The following is an 11,350-nucleotide window of genomic DNA, read 5'->3' on the forward strand; positions in this document are numbered from 1 at the left end:
TAGCAATTAAAGTAAATGAAGAACAAGTAATTTAAATGGCAAGTAAAATAAATAAATGACTGTAAATAAACTTTTGGCAAGGTATGAGAAATTAGAGGTCCTATCCTAGTTATCCTTATCAATGATGACGAGAATTGAATCTTAATTCCACTTTGTTAACCTTTACTAAGATAAAGGAAGGTCAAGGGATTAATTGGTCTGATCTTCAAATCCTATTTATTTCCTAAGAAAAGATTGGGATTATTGAAGTTCAATTTAATTAGCAAAGATAACAATTATCAATCATGTTTGAGTTTGATAACTCCTGAGTTACTGATTTCTTAACCAAGACCAAAAAGGAGAAAAGTAAATCTACTGGAATAAAAATGTCTTCAGATGGGAGTAACAATAATGTAAATAAAATAAAGCAAGATTAAACTGAAATACCTCAAATAACATTAATTCAAAGATGTAATCTGTAACATGGAAGAATTCATAAATTAAATTGCAAAAGTAAATAAAAGGGAATATTGAACCTGATAAAGAGATAATCCGGAAAGCGAATAAAATCCTAATTCTAAATCCTAATCCTAAAGAGAGAAGAGAGAGGAGAGAACCTCTCTCTAAACTAAATCTAAATCATGAAAACTAACTAAAGTGGAGACTCCCTCTTGAATGGATGCATTCCCCTACTTCATAACCTCTGGTCTATGCCTTCTGGACTTGGATTTGGGCCAAAAAGGGCTTCAGAATTTGCTGGGAGCATTTTCTGCAATTTCTGGTGCGTGGCCTCTGACACGCGTCCGCGTGGGTCACGCAGTCGCGTCATTCGGAGTTGTCATTGTCACGCAGTCGCGTCAGTCATGCGACCGCGTCATATGTGTTCTGCTTAAGGTGCGCGGTCGCGTCAGTCATGCGGCCGCGTCGCTGCTTCTTCGCGCTTGGCATGCGTCCACGTCGCCCATGCGATCGCGTGGATGCCAGTTTCTTCACAAACTCCGTTTTATGCTTTCCTTCCATTTTTGTATGTTTCTTTTCCATCCTTTGAGTCCTTCCTGCCTTAGAAGATCTGAAACTACTCAACACACTAATCATGGCATTGAATGGAAATAAAGGTAATTAAAATAATTAATTTTAAAGCATAGGAAACATGTTTTTCACATACATCAGATAATAAGGAAGGGAAAGTAAAACCATGCAAATAATATGAATAAGTGGGTGAAGGATTGAATAAATCACTCAGATTAAGCACAAAATATATCATAAAATATGGATTTATCAAGGAGACAATTCTATTTTGTCTCATGAAACTGGCAAAAATTCTGAAAATACCAGTTCCCTGAATCCCTTAGTGATCGAATCTGCTTCTAAGTCCACAAGACCTCGTGAGTGGAGATTCCTAATAAAGAACTACCCACAGGAATTTGTCATTGGGGACGTCTCACAAGGTGTCAAAACTCGTTCTTCCACTAGAAAGGCAAATGAAGAAACAAACATTTCTTTTCTCTCTCAAATGGAGCCACAAAACATCAAGGAAACCCCTCTTGGGTAAAGGCCAAGGAAGAGCTTGGTGAATTTGAAAAGAACTAAGTTTGGACACTAGTTCTAAAGCCAAGTGGAAAGAAAGTGACAGGCACAAAATAGATCTTTAGAAACAAGTTGGGTGAAGATAGAAGCATTTTTAGAAATAAAGCAAGATTAGTGGCACAAGAATATGATCAAGAGGAAGGAATAGACTTTGATGAATCCTTTGCCTCTGTTGCCCGAATGGAGGCTATAAGACTTCTTCTAGCCTATGCTGCTCATTGTGGTTTTAAATTGTATTAAATGGATGTGAAATGTGTATTTTTAAATAGTGTAATAGATAGAGAAATGTACGTGGCACAGCCACCTATGTTTGAAAATAAGAAATTCCCTAACCATATTTTCAAACTATCAAAAGCTCTCTATGGATTAAGACAAGCTCCTAGTGCTTGGTATGAGAGACTTAGCTCTTTTCTTTTAAAAAATAGTTTTCAAAGAGGCACCACAGACACTACTCTATTTATTAAGAATTCTAATGATTCTTTCATTCTAGTACAAATTTATATTGATGACATTATTTTTGAATTAGCAAATGAGACCCTTTGTGCTGATTTTGGAAAACTCATGACAAGTGAATTTGACATGAGTATGATAGGTGAACTTAATTTTTCCTTGGGCTTCAAATTTAGCAAACTGAAAATGGTATTTTTATTCATCAAGAGAAGTATGCCAAAGAAGTAATTAAGAAATTTCGTATGGAAAATGCCAAACCCATGGAAACTTCCATGCACCCTAATTCTAAATTAGAAAAGGGAGAGACTAAGAAAGATGTTGATGAGACTAGGTATAGAGGAATGATTGGATCTCTTATGTACCTAACTTCTTCTAAACCTGATATTGTGCAAAGTGTTGGAATATGTTCAAGATTCCAATCAAAACCAAGAGAATCACATTTTTCAATAGTTAAAAGGATCATTAGATATGTTCATGGTACATCCAATTTTGGTTATGGTACCCTAAGATTGATGAGTTTTTTGCAGTTGGTTATTGTGATGCAGATTTTGCTGGAGATAGAGTGGATATAAGGAGCACATCAGGCATATGTTGTTTCCTTGGAAAGTCTCTAAACGTACGGTCAAGTAAGAAGCAGTCCACAGTGGCATTATCCATTACAGAGGCTAAGTATGTTGCTGCTTCTTCATGTTGTTCTCAGCTTATTTGGTTGAAAACACAACTTGCTGATTATAAATTAAATGCTGAAAATATTCCCTTGTTATATGACAATATGTGTGCCATAAATATTTCCAAAAACCCAGTTTTTCACTCAATAAGAGAACATGTTCAAAAGGGGAATATTAGCATTCAATTTGTTAAATCAGAAGATCAATTAGCAGATATTTTCACCAAACCTCTAGCTAAAGACATATTTTGCAAGCTTAGGATTAATCTAGGGATTTTAAGTCGTAGTTCATTGTTTGCACATTGCTGATGTGTTTGTTGAAGTTTTTGTCTCTCAGGTTAGGATGAGACAATTCTGGGCACATGAAGAACCATTTTCCTAAACATTTTTCTTTCTGGGCTCAAATGGCACGTTCTGAATCTTCTGGGCCAACCCTTCAGTTCAGAGACACAGTGGCCCAACATGTTTCCTTAAACACTACCATTTCCGGGCTCAATGAGTGTTACATTATCCATGTGTTATACTTTATTTTTGTCTTTTAGTCAAAAGTTTTCAATTTTAAAATCATTTCTATTTTACCTAATATATTTTAATAAAATCAAATCACCTTTTTGTGATGTCAAGTCTTTTCAATGTCTAGTCATAGTGATGCAGTTGTATGGTTTCAAGAAACCTCTTCTCTTGTGGCAGTTACCAAACCTCCCTCTTCATAAATTCTTCCACTACCTCCTTGTTTCTTTCCCACTACCATTAGTGCTTCTCTTCATTCGAAACCAGGTTTCATTCTAATGAGGAAGAAAATTATCATTCAAAGAGGTCCTCATGAAAAGATTCTCAAACTACCAGAGAACCCTAAACACACTACTTGCTCCAAAGATCAGACCTTCACACCAGCTCCATCTCCTCCTACTTCTTCTCCTTGTACCGATCCAATGGCAAGGATCAAAACTACTCCAAGGTTCCCCTCTTCTGCCAAGCCGACGGCACCACCAAGTGCTCTATCCAAGCCAAGCACTTCGAAAGGAAAATGCCCTGCTGCTGAGGAACCTGTGCCCGAACCCTCTCGTCCTAAGCCTAGGCCTGCTCCCTCTCGTCCTCAAAGAGGTAACGCTTGCATCCCTCTAAAATTAGTTAAAGAAACCTCCATTGATCCTTTTGCACACAAATCACACTTTATGACCTCTCACTCAAACTATAATCCTCACCAATTTCGATCTTCCATGAACAATGACTTCTATGATGGTGTTATTGCTCACCATACCATATGTCCCACCCTTTTGGTTGATTTACCAAATCTGAAAAAGAAAAGTTTTGCTTTTGCTGAAAATTTTGAATTTCTGGACTAAAACCATATTTTTAAAATCAGAAAACCAGTCTACCCTATTTTAGTCAAGCAGTTTTATGCAAATATGACTTATTATGAGGGAAGTGTTCATTCCTATGTAAAAGGCCGTGACCTCGTTCTGAACGAGGAAACCATCAGTGATTCTCTGAAATACACTGATGTTGGTGCTTGTGTTTACACCTCTGGTAAGTGGGATGATGGGGGTAGATCTCTCTTGCAATGATGCTCTAGCCTATGTATGTAAATACATTTCTTTGATTGATGGCATCACTCCTACTCACAAAGCCCTGGGTTACACTCGTGCTCAATTGCATCGCATAGTGAACCATATCATCCTTCTTCAGAGTGGCTCATATCAAAGGGTGTTCTTCTGTGATACTTTAGTTTTATATACTATTCTAACAAAAACTGAAATCTCTTTTGCATATTTAATGGTAAGGTATATGTTTGATTATGTTAGAAGTGAGAAAGATAAAGCTCTTCCTTATGGCATGTTCTTAACCTGTATTTTTGAACATTTTGGTGTTGACTTGTCAAATGAGACATATGAAAATAGACACTTGATAAACCACTATTTTATGGTTTATCTTGTGCTCAATTAAGTGGTTTTTATCTACTCTTTACCCACTTATTCATAATATTTGCATGGTTTTACATTTGCCTTCCTAATTATGTGCTTTGATTGAAAACATGCTTCTTTGATCTTATATTTGCTTATTATTAATCCTCTCTTATTACCATTAGATACCTTGATATGTGTGTTAAGTGTTTTCAGATATTATAAGGCAGGAATGGCTTGGAGGATGGAAAGGAAGCATGCAAAAGTGGAAGGAATACAAGAAGTTGGAGAAATTGCTAAGCTGTCCAGCCTGACCTCTTCGCACTCAAACGGCTATAACTTTAGCTACAGAGGTCCAAATGACGTGGTTCCAGTTGCGTTTGAAAGCTAACGTCCTGGGCTTCGATTTGATATATAATATGCTATAGTTCTCCTGATGCTAGGTGACGCGACCGCGTGATTCATGCGGCCGCATCGCAGTGACGAAAAACTAGCATGGCAAAATTCGAAACCAGCGAATTCTGGACTGTTTTTGACCCAGTTTGCAGCCCATAAAACACATATTAGAGGCTATAAAGTGGGGGAATGCATCCATTTAGAGGAGGCTTTTCATATTTTACAATTTTAGGAGTAGATGTAGTTTTTAGAGAGAAAGGTTCTATCCTCTCTCTTAGGATTAGGATTTAGGATTTCTTTTAGTTTTAGGAGTGACTCTCAATCCCAGGTTCTTTATTTTTATTTATTTTCCCAATTTAATTTATGAACTTTTCCATGTTATGAATTGATTTCTTTATTTAATATAATTTGAGGTATTTCAGACTTATGATTGCTCTCTTTAATTTATTAATGCTCTTTGTTTATCCAAATTATTTTCATTCAAGTAGACTTTTTTCCCTTTTGGCTTTGGTTGAGTCATTGGAGACACTTGAGTTATCAAACTCGTTGTTGATTGAAAATTAAATTTCTTCATTTCATTAATTCACGTTCCAATAACTCTAGCCTTTCCCAAGGAAAGACTAGGACCTGAGGAACCAGAATTAATTCATCCACTTAACTTATCTTCATAGTTAGAGGTTAACAAAGTGGGAGAAGAATCCAATTCTCATTACAATTGATAAGGATAACCAGGATAGGACTTCCAGTTCTTATACCTTGCCAAAAGTTTTATTATTTATTTAATTTAATACAATATTACTTTCTTGCCATTTACTATTCTTGCTTTTTATCTTATACATTAAACCCCCCCCCCCAATTTACAAACTCATAACCAATAATAAGAACATACCTCCCTACAATTCCTTGAGAAGACGACCTGAGGTTTAAATACTCGGTTATCAATTTAAAAAGGGGTTTGTTACTTGTGATAACCAAAACGTTTGTATGAAAGGACTTTTGAAGGTTTAGAAACTATACTTGCAACGAGGATTTATCCGCAAATTTCTAGACCACGCAAAAGTTCTCTCATCAACACTCATATCTAAAAGGAGGTAGTTCAGTGAAACAGCAGAAAAAGGGACCTACTCGTTCTGAAATGGTGGTTCTTGATGATGATGATGATGAATCTGTTCTTGATGACACTCCTCCTTCCTCTACCACGGGCACTTCAACCTCCACTGGACACAAATCTGTTTTGTATGGAGTTGTTAAGGATGTGATGCAAGAATTTGTCTCTCAATCAAACCATCTAATTGCTATAAGTAAAGAGCAAAGGAAACTTGCCACCAAGCATGAAAACTTCCTCAGAAAATCCAGAGATAGAGTGGCAGTCTTCTTGAAATTCATTGATAACCTCCAAGAGGATGACAATGTTGCCACTGATCCTGAAGACGATGCTGCTTCTGAAGAAGATGGTTCGGATGCTTGAAAAGATCTCGTGTTGCTGCAGCCTTTTATTTACTTTTGTCTCATAAAAACTCTTGTCTTTTACTTTTTGACTTCCTTTTATTTTGTCTCGGATGACTGTAAACCATTTAACAACTGTTACCTTTAATTTTAGTTATTTAGATGTTTGAACTTTGCATTAATAGTTTGTTGCAGGCTTTAAGTTGCAGCATTGGTATTGCTTACATTTCCTCCCTCGATGACAAAAGGGGGAGTAGTAGTATAGTAGTAGCTTGTATTTATTGTGTATCTGTTGCATGTTGCATGTATCTTTGTTGCTCTATTTTGCTTTTGCTACTCTTGCTGTTTGCTTCATCCATGGACAAGATATTGTATATAGTATATTATTGTGTTCTCTATGAGAATATGTAAATCGGAAAGAAGAGCACAAATTTAGGGGGAGCAACTCTTGAAAAAGAAAGGGGGAGCAATTCAAATGCAAGTAACATCATCTAAAAGAAAGATCTTTAACCTTATTCAAATTCAATCCCTTTGATCAATGTTTCAATTATGTTTGTCATCAATGGAGAGATTGTTGAGTTAAGTAAATAACTAAGTTTAATTTGATGATGACAAACTTTATTTTATTGGGTTAAATACCCAATTAGGTTTGATTAGTGTTGCAGGCCAAAGAAATAAAATAGTTGCAATAGCCCAAACAGAAGTTGTTGAAGCATACAAAATGCATAAACAAAGCCCAAATGAAAAATAACTAAGAGATCACATGGGCTGAAAGGTAAGTGAAGCAATTTCAAGCCCAAGACGCTTGATCCAAGTGAAAGCCTTCCAAAGCCATCATTCTCAAGCTGGCTTCAGTTAGAATCAAAGAGAAAGAGAGAGCTTCTCCTTTTGCATTCCTTTACCAGAGAAGAAAGAAAGAGAAAGCTTAATCAAAAAGCAAATGTCTAATCGCCCAAATCAAACCATATTAAGCTAAAGGTAATTTATTTCCATTTGCATGCAATTTACTTTCTTCACTCCTTCTCCAATTTTCTACAACTCTAATTTGGGATAAATGAAAAAGTGTTCTCTGATAATCACTGTTGTGAATCAAAGGCTAAAATTATTTCTTGGGGACAAAGCACTTGCTCAATGGTTCAGATTCAAGTTTACCATTGAAACATTTCTCTTTGCTGATCTAAGGCACTTGGTCAAAGCAAAAGGACCAGCTCTGATATCCCTAATTTGGGGGTTAATGGAAGAAAGTGAAATGACAATTTTGGAAAGCACACAGCTCGAATAGTTGACTCGGAAGAGAGCAACACAGCAACTTGGAAAGAGGTACAAAAGAAACATTTTCATCTTTCTGAACATAAGGAGAGAGAACCAGATTTTGAGTTTTATTCTGAAGAGCTTCTCTATGAAGAGTTCATCAACTTTGGACAGTGTTTTCTAAGTTAAAGAAGCATTCCGCTAAGACAAAGAACTCAATCAGAGTCAGCTGAATCTGGTTCAATTTATAGTAACAGAGGCTGTTGATGCATTAATCTCCTTCATATTTCACAGTTTGTATTTTATTTTCAATGTATATCTTTCTGTAATTTCTTGAGTGGTAAAAGGATAAAAAAGAGAGCTCAAGAAAAAGCCAATGAGTGACAAAAGGTTGAGTAAAACACTTGAGAGAAAAATCTAGAGTGATTTCAGATTTCTTTAGGTTGTTTCATATGTCTTGTATCTTGTACCTGTGAGGTGCCCCTTTCTAAGTTGGGTCAGCACTTAGAGTGAAGAGTTAGGTATTAGCATAACCAAGTCAAGTTAGATTAGAACTTGAGAGAGAAAGGATTGTGTGAATCCTAAGAAATTGGTGTATGTAATACTTTAACTATAGTGAAAATTCCACCACTGTTGTGGTGGAGGCTGGATATAGGTTGCATTGTACAAGGCAACTGAACCAGGATACATGCCTGTGTTATTCTTCTTCTCCTTCTCTAAGTTTTGTTTTCTAATATTTAGGAGACAAAACGGAATTGTCTCATAAAGTTTCTGTTGCACAGTTTAAACAGATTCTAAGTGTAAGCTTGTAATTAAATGCTTATTTCATTAAGAGTAAAGTATCGTTTTTATCCCCAACGTTTGGGATAAGTCTCAAAGTTGTCCCTAACATTTCAATCATCCTATTTAAGTCTCTAACATTTCAAAATTGGCTCAATGTTGTCTTGCCGTTAGGGATCCGTTAACAGAATTGACGGTGGGACAAAATTGAGACGATTTTGAAACGTTAGAGACTTAAATAGGACGAAAACGTTGGGGACAAAAACGATACATAGAAATAAATTTTAATTTTATCCTTCAATAATATCAATTTTTTACTGTATATAGTATTCAATTATTTTTTAATCACATCTAAATAAATTACATTTAATCACATTACTTTCATTCTAAATAAAATAATTTTTTTAATAATTTTACACTTAAAGTAATGTAATTTTTTTATAAATAAATAAATTTTACACTTTCATTCTAAATAAATAATGTAATGTGATTAGAATGAAAGTGTAAAATTATTAAAAAAAAATATATAAGTAATGTGTTTAAGTAACGAAAGTAAAATTATATTATTTAGAATAAAAGTGTACAAGTTATTTATTCTTTCTATAACCTTCAAGGACTAACATTGTTGGTGTCATAACAAGGGTGAAGGAACTATTCAAATGACACAACAATTTGTTTTTTGGATTTAATACTTTTTTGCCTAAGGAAATGAGATAAAAATAATAATTGATGAAAAAGAAGTTCCTATGAAAAAAATAGGTGAATTTGAAGAAGAAATTAGTTTTGTGAACAAGATAAAGGTGAATATGGTTTAAGTTTATGACTTATTTTATTTATTTATTTTTGGTTGGGGTGAGGTTTTTTCACAAAAATGATTCCAAAATGATGAGCGTGTTCACTTTCGAAGTGACATCGTTTTGTGGGTGGATGTTTTTCAATTTTTAGCCTTCTTTCACTTTGATAGCTTAACAAACATATACACAACGTTACATCCACATTAGTTATTTCTCACGGCAAGAATTCCAGCAGATAATTGCATTCTTTAAGTCGGATAGCGTCGATTTTTGACCACCGCAAAATTATTATCGGCGGTTCTCAAACCGCTTTAAGATATCCGTCACTATTTACCAAAAATATTGTAGCGTCCGTTTTATTTTAAAAGGGCAAATAGATAGAAGAAGTTATTTGTCTTTTGTCTGTGAAAATAATATTTTTTTATTTAAATTTTGTGAAAAATTTTATTTAAAAATTTTAAATTAGTGATATATCTCCACCTCCAAATTGTTAATGTTAGCCTTTTAGTTAGTATTGATATCAAGCATACATAAATTTTTCTCTTTTATTTTGAGATAATACTCAATTTAGTCTCTGAATTTGCATGCGAGCCTCAATTTAGTTTCTAAAATTTCAATTACCTTTATTTAGTCATCAAATTTTACGAACATGACTCATGTTAGTCTTGAAACAATTTTTAACGTACAAATGTTTGTAAGATATGCCATTTTAATTTTGACACTCAAATAATCTAAAAACAATATCGCAAGTGGTGTTTATTAAAACTTTACCTAACAAAACAAGTGATACGATGCTGTTTCTAGACTATTTAAATACCAAAACTAAAATTGCATCATTTTACTAATTTTAACGTGATATTTGACCGTCCATATAAAAACTTAATATAAGATACATTTATAAAATTTAAAAACTAGATAAAAACAATTAAAATCTCAAAAACTAAATCAAAACTACGTACAAATTTAAAAACCAAATTGAGTACCCATTTTATTTTTCACGTTTCTAATAGTTTTAATATTTTATCTGCATCTCTAATCTAAAATTTTTTATTTTTAATTTTGGCATTCAACAAATCGCAAAGACTTGATGCGATTTATGATTTACAAAATGAGCACCGACTCAGCAATTTAAGTACATAAATAGATAAAGAGATTCTAATACTCTTTCTAATTTCTAGTGTTTGATGAGATTTATATATTTTCTAAAATAGATAAATCAATACTCTTTCTAATTTTTTAGTTTTTGTTGTCATTTACTGATTTACCTATATAAAAAAAATTATAAAATTATTTTTTCAGTTTAATTGCGTAAAAACCCTCCTACTTAAAAGGTAAATGAAATACAAAATGAGTACGGAAAGGGATGAAATTTTTTCGATTTTTTCTAATTGAAGATGTAAAGTGTAATTTTAATTTTTTAATATTTTTTAATTTGTTATATGTTTGTTAAAATTAGTTATTAAAATTAGTTATTAATATAAAATATATATTAAAATATAAATATATTAAAAATAAATTAAACTATATATATATTTATACACAAATATATTAATGACTTATTTTAGTAGTTAATTTTGATGTATGAATAATATTTTTTCTTTTATATTTTTTTTGTTTTACCTATAAAATGTATAGTAAAAAATCATACTTTATCTTCTCAAGTAGAAAAAAAATAATGGACTTAAATATTCAACTTTTTTTTAATTAAAAGTGTAAAGCGTGATTTTTAATATTTTAATATATTTTAATATTTTTTTGTCTCATCTATGAAATGTATAATGAAAGATCACATTTTACCTCTTCAAATAAAAATAAATTAAGAAGATCTAATCTAGCCACTTTAATTTTGGATAAGTGTTTATGGTTTAATTTTTTCATGAATTGAATTCAAACTATACTAAATTAAACCAAATTATTTTTCACATAACAAATTAAATTTAAACTAATTTATAATGTAGTTCATCAATTTAATTGAGTTCACAAAAATAAAATCAATTTTAATTTTAAAAACAAATTTAAATTAATTTATATGCTAAAATTAATTTTTATTTAATTATTATTCTTTGAAATACTAAAATTTCTCGTTACCTCTTCTA

Source organism: Arachis ipaensis, chromosome B9 (assembly GCF_059453495.1).
Source record: "Arachis ipaensis isolate K30076 ecotype BB chromosome B9, ASM5945349v1, whole genome shotgun sequence".
In the NCBI taxonomy this organism is placed as follows: domain Eukaryota; kingdom Viridiplantae; phylum Streptophyta; class Magnoliopsida; order Fabales; family Fabaceae; genus Arachis; species Arachis ipaensis.